The following is an 11,622-nucleotide window of genomic DNA, read 5'->3' as shown; positions in this document are numbered from 1 at the left end:
CTCCTAAGTACCTCAGCATGCATTCACTAGAGTTCAGTACAGCTTTTGATAAAAAGGTTACATACAATGAAATCACAAATCTTAAGTGTTGGTTGAGTTTTGACAAATGTGTATTATAACCCAAAACTCATCAAATAAAGAACATTACCGTAACCCCCCCAGTCTCCCTCATGTCCCTTCTCAGTCCAATACCCACCCACTTTTAGATTTTTTTCAAACATAGATTGGGTTGGCCAAACTTTAGAATTCCATGTAAATTAAATCATATAGTAATGACTCTTCATTTCAGCAAAAATGTTTTTGATATTCAACCCTATCACTGTATATATTTACTTGTACTGTTGAGTAGTACTCCACAGATGGGGTATGACACTTTGCTTGGACATTCTCATGTTTATGGACGTGAGGACTGTGTCCAGTTTTTGGCTATTACGTTCTTCTGCAAGTCTTGTTTTTTTAAATATACATTTTCGTTGAGCAAATACCTAACACTGAAGTGACGGGATTTATAGGGTAAGTGTATGGTTACTTTTATAAGGAAATTCCAGAAGCTTTCTAAAGCTATTGTACTTTATATTCCCGCCAGCAACATGGGAGAATTTCAGTTGTTCCGTTTAATCTTTCCAAACAACCATTTGGTGGATGTGTAGTGATATCTCGTTGTGGTTTAATTTGTATTTGTTTGATGAGTAATGATGTTGAGCGCTTTTTCCCATTTGTATATCATCCTTGGGAAATGTCTCCTGAAATCTTTTCTTCTTCTGGAGGGTGGGTTTTTGTTGTTGCTGCTGTTGTCGTTTTATCTTTTTATTGTCAGAATATAAAAATTCTTTACATGCCCTCAAATCTAGTCCTCTGTCAGAAAATGGATTTATAAATATTTCTTCCCAGTCTGTGGCTTGCATATTCATTGTCTTAATGTATCTTTTGATTAGCAGAAGTTTTCACTGATTTTCTGCTAGATCCTGTGTCAGTTGTGATAAGGTGTATTTTTCAAAAAAAATGTGTTCATTTCATCCACGTGGTTGAATCTGTCACCTTGAAGTTGTTCATAATCGTCTCTCTTTTTTCAGGTTTTATATGTAAACTTAGGAAGCGATGCAACAGTGGAATGATGCATTTTTAGCACTATGAAATCCAATGTCTTGAAATCCTTTCTCCCGGCAGTTCTGTTTATTACAATTTTATAATCCTGAAGAAATTCTCTTATCTGAAGTTTTTCACTCATTCAGGTATTTTGCACGATGTCTGATGTGCTCGGTAATAAAGGCGGCAGTGAAGTCGTAGCTGTGACAATCATCCTCCTGTGATCTGAAAACAATAGGGACTTTCTTTTCTGTACCGGCAGCTATGAAGTTCTCCGGTAGTAATTGTCAATCTGTAGGAAACTGATCATCTTTTCTTTGATTGATTAGTATGTCCAGCTGAGCACCTGGTTAGGACTTCACAAGAAGGGTAGCACCCTCAGCCTTCCATTTACTTTGATCTGTTCCCAAATATCCACTAAAGTCTTTTTTTTTTTTTTTTTTTTTTTTTTGCCCCAAAGACAGAGCACTGGTTTGCAAATTGGAGCAAATGCTGACACAGATTTGGACTCTCCAGGATTTTTCAAAGCACAAATCAGAGCTCTGTGATCTCCGTAGAGTGGCCAAAAATAGACATCCTTTGGGGGTCCACTGGAAAATTGTCATTTATGAGTAGGGGAAGCTCCTCAGTTACGTAAGAGTACATTCGGTAGTTAGTTTTCCAAGGATCTTCAGAAGCATCCCTTTAAACCTGGCACCAGTCCCAAAGTCCCAGCTCTCGTCTTCTCCTTTAATATTGCAGCTATGTGGGCTGGCATCTGGAGCAATGACGACAAGGCCATGTTCAGAGGCAGCTTGATGATAACCAGACTTTGATATGAAATTTTGTTCCGTGCAAGTCAAACCAGACAGCCATGCAGTGCAGGACATTTTCCAGTTTCTGCCTCTGGTGGTAAGTAGATAACAAATTTCATTTAGCAGTTCAGTTCAACACCGTCATGTTCAAAAACTTTCTGCAATGCTCCAAAATCTTCCAAATCTTGTTGCTGGAAATCGTTCCAATGTCATGCTTCTCCTGACCAACTGCTACTTGCTTTTTTGTCCGTACCAAAGAATGGATGATCCTTGGGGATCAGTGGCAGGCAAGGAAATGAGCGGCAGCCAGAGTGGAAACGTGTGTATGGGGGGGGGGGGTCATCGTCTAAACTTGTTCAGAATACTCTCTTGTCCTCCTCGTGTCCATAGGATCTGTAGTGATAACCCCTCTTTCACTTCTGATACAGTTAGTGTTTTCTCCCCTTTTTGCGTGTCAGAGTAGCTAGTGGTTTAGTAATTTCAATCTTTTCAAAGAGACAATTTTTGCTTTGTTAATTTTCTTTCTTCTCTGTTCTCACTTGTCCAGCCTCTGCACTATTATTTTTATAATTTCCTTCATTCTACTTCCTTTGAGTTTTCTTTGCCTTTTTGGTTTCCTCTACCCTCTTCGGGCCATTGATTTTAGACCTTCCCCCTTTTCTAATACAAGCATATATAGCTATAAGGATCCCTCTAAGCACTACTATACTTGTATTCTACAAATGTTGATACATCATATTTTTGTTACCATTCATATGATAACATTTTTTATTTTCTCTTGTGATTTTTTTTCTTTGACCCATGGATTATGTTTCATCTCCAGATAGTCGAGATCTTCCTAGATATCTTATTGTTGATTTCTATTTTAATTTTATTGTGGTCATACTGTGTATGGTTTCAATTTGATTTAAACTATTGAACCTTTTTTTATGACCAGACTGTGATCTATGCAGGTGAATACCATATGCACTTGAAAAATATGTGTATCCTACGGTTGTTGTCGGGTATCGTCTTCTGTAAGTTAGTTCAAGTTGGTTGATAGTGTTGTTCTGATCAACTGTATCTTTACTAAGTTTTGTCTAGTTGATCTATTGATTGTTGGAGAGATGGATATTAAAATCACCAATAAAAATTGTGGATTGTCTATTACCGCCTGTTTTGCTTCATGTAGCTTGAAGCTCTGTTAGTAGGTACTTAGCTACTTTTTATCTTTTTTTTCAAGTTTTTTAATTTAAATTCTAGTTAGTTAATATATCTGTGAAATTGGTTTCAAGTGTAGAATTTAGCGATTCATCACTTACGTATAACACCCAGTGCTCATCCCAAGGTACTTACTTTTTTTTAATGTCTATGTGTTCCTGATGAATTGACTCTTTTATTATCATGAAAAATCCTTCTTTTTATGACTTGTAGCACAATTTATTTGATATAAATATAGCTACTCCAGACTTCTATCACTTTGTTTTCAGAGTATATTTTTACAACATATTAATTTAAACCTATCTATATGTTTATATTTAAAGTGAATCTCTTACAGACAGCATGGAATTGGATCTTGGGGTTTTTTTTAATCAATTCTGGCAATTGACATATTAATTGGAGTGTAGAGTTCATTAACATTTAATGTTATTAAATATTGATTTACTGGTGATTGAATAATGTGATTGCATTTAGGTCCATAATTTTGGTTTTGGTTTTTTTTCTATTTTGTTTGTTTTCTGTTTGTCCTCCCAGATTTTTTTCCTTGTTCCTTTTTCCTCTGCATTCTTTTGGAATATTTAGATATTTTTTATGATTCCATTTTAAATTATCCATTGAATTTTAGATATGTCTGGTTTCATCATTTCCCATTGATTATTCTATGCATTAAAATATGCAAGGGAGGATAAGTTTTAAATTGGATGAGATTTTTAAATTTTGCAATTAAATGGGACAGGATTTCTTAAACCCTACAATTGTTCAGAAAGAAATATAAGATGTCAAAGACTTCATCCAATGGATGGGTAAGAATGAATCCCAGAGCAACTCTGAAGGGTGAAGGGAAGAAAGAAACTATTTCTGACTGTTTCTTACCAGATCTAGTGCATTCAAGAAATTTTGTATACTATTATTGCTATTTTTTATAATTGTTACAATCACTACAGCTATTCCCAGATGAGGAAATAAAAGCAGTGGAAGCTGACAGTGAGAAAGCAAGAATGATTGAGAACTGCCTTTATGCCTCACTTCACCTTTTGAGAAATATAGTCAACATGATAGCTTTCCACACAGAGGATTGAAGGGTTTTCCCTAGTTATGCTTCCTGTTATATTTGGGATGGAAAATATATTTTTCTTTCCATGGGAACCTGTTAGAGATATTTGAGAACAATCCCAGCTCTAGAGCAAAGTCTAATATGAGTGGAAATGTATTTCATTTCCCTGTTTTTCACATTTTTCTTTTGCCAACTGAGAAAGAGTTGAAAAAATATTAATTGAACCTCTACTATGGTCCAAGCTCTGCGTATGGACTTTATAAACATTATCTCATTCAATCCTCAAAACTACCCTATCAGGTAGTTACTATTACTTCTGCCATTTTACATAAAACATAAACTCACAGAATCTAGGTACTGCGTCCAAAACCAACTAGAAGTCACCAATTCAACAGGAAGTTAAAAAATTGGCATGTAAATAGGACTTCTAGAAATTTCTCCTGAGGCAAGTCTGACACTGATGTCCAAAGACATTTACAGTAATATTTTCCACAAAGTTGTTTACAATAATGGCAAACTGAAAGCAGCTTAATGCCCATCATTAGAAGAATTAGGTTAGTTATTATATTATTATTCCATATTACAGAATACTGCACAGATGTTGACAGGTAACATTAAATTACAAAATTACAGGAGCCCAAGAGACATGTTCAAGAATATTCATCGCGTTCGTACGTAAACACAAATATGAAGGAAAAAGCACAGGTTATCTATAAGTGGTTATTTATTGGGTAAAGGGGAGAAGAACGGAAGAGGATTTGTACTTTTAATATGTTCTGGTATTGCATGGTATCAGGTACAACCTGTGTAATTGTTATAAGTATATTTATGGTCTGTATGATTAGTAGCAGGTGAAAAGACTACAGAGTTGCTTTCATAGAATCCTTCCTATTACTGCAGCTCATTTCTATAGCCAGAACCTCCCCAGACCCTGAAGGAGAACTCTAGAGCCGGAAGACAGCAATATTGATGCTGGTGGCATAAGGCTGGAAAAGGTAGATCTGAGCAGCCAAATCTGGCAGCAGCCCTGTGTAGCAACCTCAGTAAAACTTGCACTCGACATAGCACTCAATAAATGAGATGAATCAAAAAGCAAATCCATATCAGCTGTGACTTACAAGTAAAGGTTATTTGTATCATGAACAATAAGGTATAAATCACGCACAATGAAAGAAGCCATTTTACACTCTTAAGATTAGCAAGAACTTTAAAGCCTAACATTACCAAGTGGAGCCCAAACCAAAACGAGCTGTCCAATGTCACTTACGGGAATACAAATTATTACAACTGCTTCAAACAATTTGTTGATGCTCTGTAAAGTTGGAGACAAACCTGCCGCACACATTAGCAATGCCACATACATTAGAGATTCTTTTCAAGAGACCTGCACGGGAATGCAGATGGCAATACTGTAATACTGACAGTGTGCTGTGTCCATATAGCAGAATATTAGTCAGCAGGGAAATTAAATAGACTAGAGCGACACATTTCAATATGGATAAATCTTGGAAAGATAAAAACGAGCCCAGGGAGCATCAGCTGTATCTTTAATGTTTCATTTTGCCAAAAAAAGGGGCGGAAGAGGAGGGACACTGGATAACAGAACAAAAGATAAATTAAGAATCTGAAATATATGTAGAAAAATATCCATATTTTTGAGACTTTGATGATGGATACATGAGTGTCAGTTACATTAGTCTCTGCCTTTTCTGTATTTTTGAAGAATTTAATAGGAAAAAAAAGATAAAAGATATCGGAAAAAATATTCTGAGAAAATACACCAAGGTTTTAATGGTGATTTTCTCTAAATGGTACAACCTTAATTTTCCTTTTTATATTTTGTATGTGTTCTACTCGTACATATGAAACATGTTTTTTATTTATAACAATAAAAATGGGTTATTTAAGGGGCGCCTGGGTGGCATAGCGGTTGGGCATCTGCCTTTGGCTCAGGGCGTGATCCCAGCGTTCTGGGATCGAGCCCCACATCAGGCTCCTCTGCTATGAGCCTGCTTCTTCCTCTCCCACTCCCCCTGCTTGTGTTCCCTCTCTCGCTGGCTGTCTCTATCTCTGTCGAATAAATAAATAAAATCTTTAAAAAAAAAATGGGTTATTTAAAAGTTAACATATATAATTTCTGTGACATATGATGAAACTATATGAAATACAGACACAGCAAAAAGAACCAGAAGTAGGCTAAGATATTAACAGTTGTTAATCCTTGGAGTTGGGGTGATGGCTGGCTTTTTGCTCATACTTTTCTCCAAATACCAATTTTTCTATAGTGGGAAAGTACACTATTTTGTGAAAGTTGGCTTACATAAAAGGCTAGAGGTTTTATTATTTTTAAGATTTATTTATTTATTTGAGAGAGAGAGAGAGAGAGCAAGTGGGGGGAGAGACAGAGAGAGAGAGAGAATCCCAAGCAGACTCCCTGCTGAGTACAGAGTCCCACATGAGGCTCGATCTCATGACCTGAGATCATGACCTGAGCCGAAATCAAGAGTCGGATACCCAGCTGACTAAGCCACCAGGTGTCCCATGGCTAGAGGTTTTTAATGAAAAGAAATTCAGGGGCACCTGGGTGGCACAGCGGTTGAGTGTCTGCCTTCGGCTCAGGGCATGATCCCAGCGTTCTGGTATTGAGCCCCACATCAGTCTCCTTCACTGGGAGCCTGCTTCTTCCTCTCCCACTCCCCCCTCCTTGTGTTCCCTCTCTCGCTGGCCGTGCCTATCTCTGTTGAATAAATAAATAAAATCTTAAAAAAAAAAAAAAGAAATTCAAATTATTTTTTCCAACATTGTAAAATGTTCACGGTCTTAACGATTAACTAAGTTATAAAAAAAAAAATCTGTTCTTAAAGAAGAATTGAATTAGAGCCAGATAATTTTTAAATGAAGTCTGGTATGAGGGTGCAATTTATATTGATATTCCTTGAATGCTAGCTCTGCTAATCAAAATATTAAGTTAAACAGCATAAACTATTCCCTAAATAAATTCTATGAGTGGGGGTTATTGGCAAAGGGGAAACAGAAGGCCCTTAGTGGCCCAGTGACCTGAGTTGTCTCCACGGAGAAGGAAGCATGAGTCATTTAATCAATGCTGTGTCTTTATAAATCGTCAGGAACTCTCCTAGGAAGCGTTTAAGAGATAGATTCCTTATTACCACTGATATATGTTCCAATTAAATGTTTCACATTGCCCTCCTGGGACTGCCCAGCCTGAAGGGAAAGAAGATGTGATCTCAGCCTTCCAACTCCCACCATCAACAAGATTCTTGTTGGGAGGGCACGTTAGGGGGGCCCATGACCAGCCTGTTGACTAAAATCTGTAATAGAAAATGATCACACTGCCCCAGCCATCTTGAAGCTCTGTTTTAGAATCGGTGCAAAGCTCTGACCACCTTAAGATTGCCATATGCCTGTGCAGAGAGGTGGCTTCAAATAGAAAAGCCATGTTTTCTTTCTGGAGGAAAAAAAAACCCAGAATCTAGGAAAATTCTACCACCCCCTCCTCTGACACTGCTCGCCAGTCCATTCCGTTAGTGACAGCCAAACTCCAGGAAGCCGCTGCCCTCGCTCATCAGGGGTTCTCCACCGTGTGTGTTAGGTGATGAGTTTTCCAAAGCACATGTGTAACCAATTATCTTAGGGAATCTGAACAGCAATGGCTCAAGGTGTGAAAATCCAGGATTATTGCCCTAAAGTGTACAAGTGGAAAATATAGAGAATTGTAGCATCTCACCACGGTCACCCCTTTTAGAGCTGATAAGCCAGTGTGGGCGCAGACAAGAAGAAAGAAAATGTGCATATGGTAGGAAGAAGGCATCAGACAGAAGCAAATGAAATACTGAATTTTTAAATTTACATCAGGTGTAGCCCTTTGTATTTTGCACTTTTCTTGGGTTAATGAGACCCTGCAGACACATTTCCATCCACAGCTTTATTTCCGTTCTTTTAGAGACTTCTGACTAACCACAGGAAATGCAGCTGACCCTTTCCCTTGTTGTTTAATGGCCTCATCCTCTCTCCCTTTCCCACTTTGCTGTCTCGACACCCATATAAGACATACGAGGATCTGGGTGCCCCCCAGATTGTGCATCTTTCTGCTCAGCTAATTACCCCCAACTGAAAAATGACTGGTCCACATACTTGGAGAAATATGGTAATCGAGCAACTAAATGCTCCTTTTGCTAATGACATGTTTTTTCAATATGTTCAAATGAGAGGCTCATTGGAAATTATTCACTTTCTTCTAAGTTGCAAAGGAAAATGAAAGGCAAATTATGGCTGTATAAGCACGTGTTTGCACGGATCTTATCCCACTGAATTAATTTGCCATCCACAGAGCTATCGATGGCTAGCTCTTTCCTTCAGCCTTTGCACTTACCAGGTGGAAATGATTAAAGATTTAATTTCCTTGAGGGGTCATTTAAGTTGGGGATGTCACCTTTGTAATTTAGAAGGCATATCGTCCACCAGAGAGAATAAGAGAACAATGGCTTCCTTAAGTATTTCAACAATGGGAAGAGAGGTAATGGAGTGTCTGATTTGAAAGGCAGTCAGGCCTGTTTATGCACTCTGATTTTTCAGACGAGGAAACTGAGGCCCAGACAGGTTACAGAGGTTGATCAAACTTAGTCTGCTCATGTGTAGCGGAATTGAAACTAAAAGCTAAGTGCTGGCCTGTTCCTACCTCCCCACCATCCCACAGCCAGCAGTGCCAATGGTAAATAGAAGCAAGTTCGAGATAATGTGGCCTCAGGGAGGGGTTCTTAGGACAAAGCGCTAATGCACGCTGGCAGTTTTCTACGAATTCTTCAATTGCACAACTTCATCGGTTCGAAGACATTGCTTCACTCATACATAAGCCAACACACACAGTCTGACAGAGATAATTCAACATTATCTTACTCTACTTGGGATGGGGAATTCCAGCCAGAACGAAGAAGAGGCGAGGGTCAAGGGGAGAATAGAGGGAGCCACTCTCCTTCACCCTCCAACCCCACCCCCTCCGATCAGCCCAGGTTGATCCATTTTCATTACATTTCTCTTTGATGCAAAATCCTCAAACCTTGGGCAGGCAGCTCTGCTTATCAAATCTGTTCTTAATAATCCATTTTTATCAAACTTTATCTGATGGAACCAAAATATGTTTGATCTTACTATAAAGTACACTTATCAGTCCTCCGGCTAGAACGGCACTGCCCGAAAGTGATTGGTATGAAGAGTGAAGTCTTCAGAGTCAGAAAGAAATGAGTTTAAATCCCAAATCCATCACTTCCTAGCTGCAGTGCCTTGCCCATGTCACTCATGAACTCAACAGTATCTCACTGAGCGCACTCGGCTCCAGGAGCTCAAACAGATACTGTCCTTGCCTTCCTGGCTTTACAGGAGGCATGGCCAGACATCAACACACCTGTTACCCAAGTTCATGCAACTGTTAGAAGTGTTGAGAAGGAAGGTCCCTGGAACTGCGAGGGCATCCACCAGGAAGGTTTGCCTGTAGGAAGGGCAGCTGGAGCGGGGATCAGAAGAATAAGTGGGCGGTGAAGTGAGGAAGAGCCAGGATCCCGGGCAAGGCGCAGCGTTGGGATGGGCCATGTCCAGTCTGGGCGATGGAATGTGCACAGCATGGAGCAGAGAGGAGAGGCAGGTGGAGAGGTCCAAGAAATGAAGAGGCACTTGTGGCCGTGGTTAGGAGGTTTGCCCTCATTCTGAGGGGCATGGGGGATGTCGGACATGATCAGACCCAAGCACAAACAGACCGGAGGACAGCATGGGCGCCGGGACACGGTAGAAGTCCAATGCCGTGATTCATACAAGAGCTAGTGATGGCACAGACAGAAAGAGTGAACAGAGTCTAGGGGACATTTAGGAACTAAAATCATTCAAGCCTTCATGATAAATTGGATCTGAGACGTGAGAGTAAGGGGTACATCAAAGCTGACTCAGAGGACTTCGGCGTGTAAAACTGGATAGGGGGCAGTTCCATACTCTGAAAGACAGAATTCTAGGGGGGCCCGACTGGCGACCTACACCTCTGAACCCCAGTCTCCTCATCTACAAAATGAGGATAGTAATGCCTTCTTTTAGGTGTTCTTACCCAATCCAACATGGTGGGGGGAGCCCCCCCCCCAAACCAAGCAATTCTCAGACACCAGAAGGCAATCCAAGGATTCGCCTCAATTCTGACACTATCTACCCAGGGCTAGCATCAGACTCCACAGGGTCAAGGGTGACTGCCCCCACCCCCACCCCCACTTCAGACGCCAGTCGCAAGCCCGAGGCTTACGTGTGCTTCTGACCTTCTGGCTACAGAGTGGAGGCTCCCACGACCTCCTCCTTAGGTTCAGTGAATGCGTAGAGTGCTTCACGGAACTCAGAGAAACAGCACTTACTTAGGCTTATAGTTTATGAAAAGATGTGGTCAAGGATATGAATCCAGAGGCACGTGAAGAGGTGCATCGCGCAAGGTAGGAGGGAAGCTTGCGGAGCGACCACGCTCTCGCCAGACCCCGCGTGTTCACCAGCCTGGGAGCGCTCCTAATCCGGTCCCTTTGGGTCTCTATGGAGGCTTCATTATATAGTCAAGACTGGCCAATAAGTCATTGGCCATTGGCTGATTCAGCCTCCAGCCCCTCCCCCTTTCCCTGCAGCCTAGAGGTAAGACTTAAAGTTCCAGCCCTTGCAATCCCAGGCTTGGTTCTCCTGGCAACCAGCACCCCCTCCCCCCAACAAGCTTTGGTTACCTAAGAGCTTCCCAAAAGTCATCCATTAACATAACAAAAGACACCTATAAAGCCCTTATTGCGGGAAATTTCAAGGGTTTTAGGAGCTGTAAGCCAGAAACCCTGGAGGAGGACCAGATACACAAGGAATATATTCTGATCATTTGAATGACCAAAAATAAATTTCTTATAAATCGCAATATTGCATACGTAAATGACGCAGCTATCAGGAGCATTAGGGAAGGTTCCTAGAAAGTGACTGGTGTACAGCACACCCCAAAATAAATGGTAGCTATTCTCATAGGCTATTCTTAACCTGGTTGCAAATTCAGGATCTCAGATATTTGTTTCTTTTCACTCTCCTTTCTAACCATTCCTTCAAACTGTTGGTTTACTGATCAAGTCATCTTAAATAGCCTCTATTATGTCATACTAGCAAAACAGGCAAGGTAGCAACTGCTCTTACAAACTTCCTGTAAACGTCACTGCTTAGCTCACAGTTTAGCTCACAGTGGCTCACTTTGCTGTTCAAGGGAAAACATGGATGGCAAACACAGTTCCTGCTATTAGCCAAATGCTCATGCACACACGTGTTTATTAACCAAGGGCCTAGCGCTGGGTCATTTAAGGGGAACTGAAAGGCACTGCACTCAAATGGAAGGGAGAAAAAATATAACACGGACACAGCACTTGTATCAGTGGAACCTCACACTGTAGGAGGTAGGAAAGAAGGGCAGGTGTTTCCATTGTTACTTTT

At 40.3% G+C, this 11,622-nt stretch overlaps 1 pseudogene; it reads right to left on the bottom strand.

Annotated features, from left to right (window-relative positions):
• Nucleotides 1–1,220: 1,220 nt before the first annotated feature.
• Nucleotides 1,221–10,252, bottom strand: LOC100469858 (annotated as a pseudogene).
• Nucleotides 10,253–11,622: the final 1,370 nt, after the last annotated feature.

The sequence above is a fragment of the Ailuropoda melanoleuca genome, chromosome 9, assembly GCF_002007445.2.
Source record: "Ailuropoda melanoleuca isolate Jingjing chromosome 9, ASM200744v2, whole genome shotgun sequence".
Classification (NCBI taxonomy): domain Eukaryota; kingdom Metazoa; phylum Chordata; class Mammalia; order Carnivora; family Ursidae; genus Ailuropoda; species Ailuropoda melanoleuca.
This window is presented reverse-complemented; position numbering and strand designations above follow the sequence as displayed.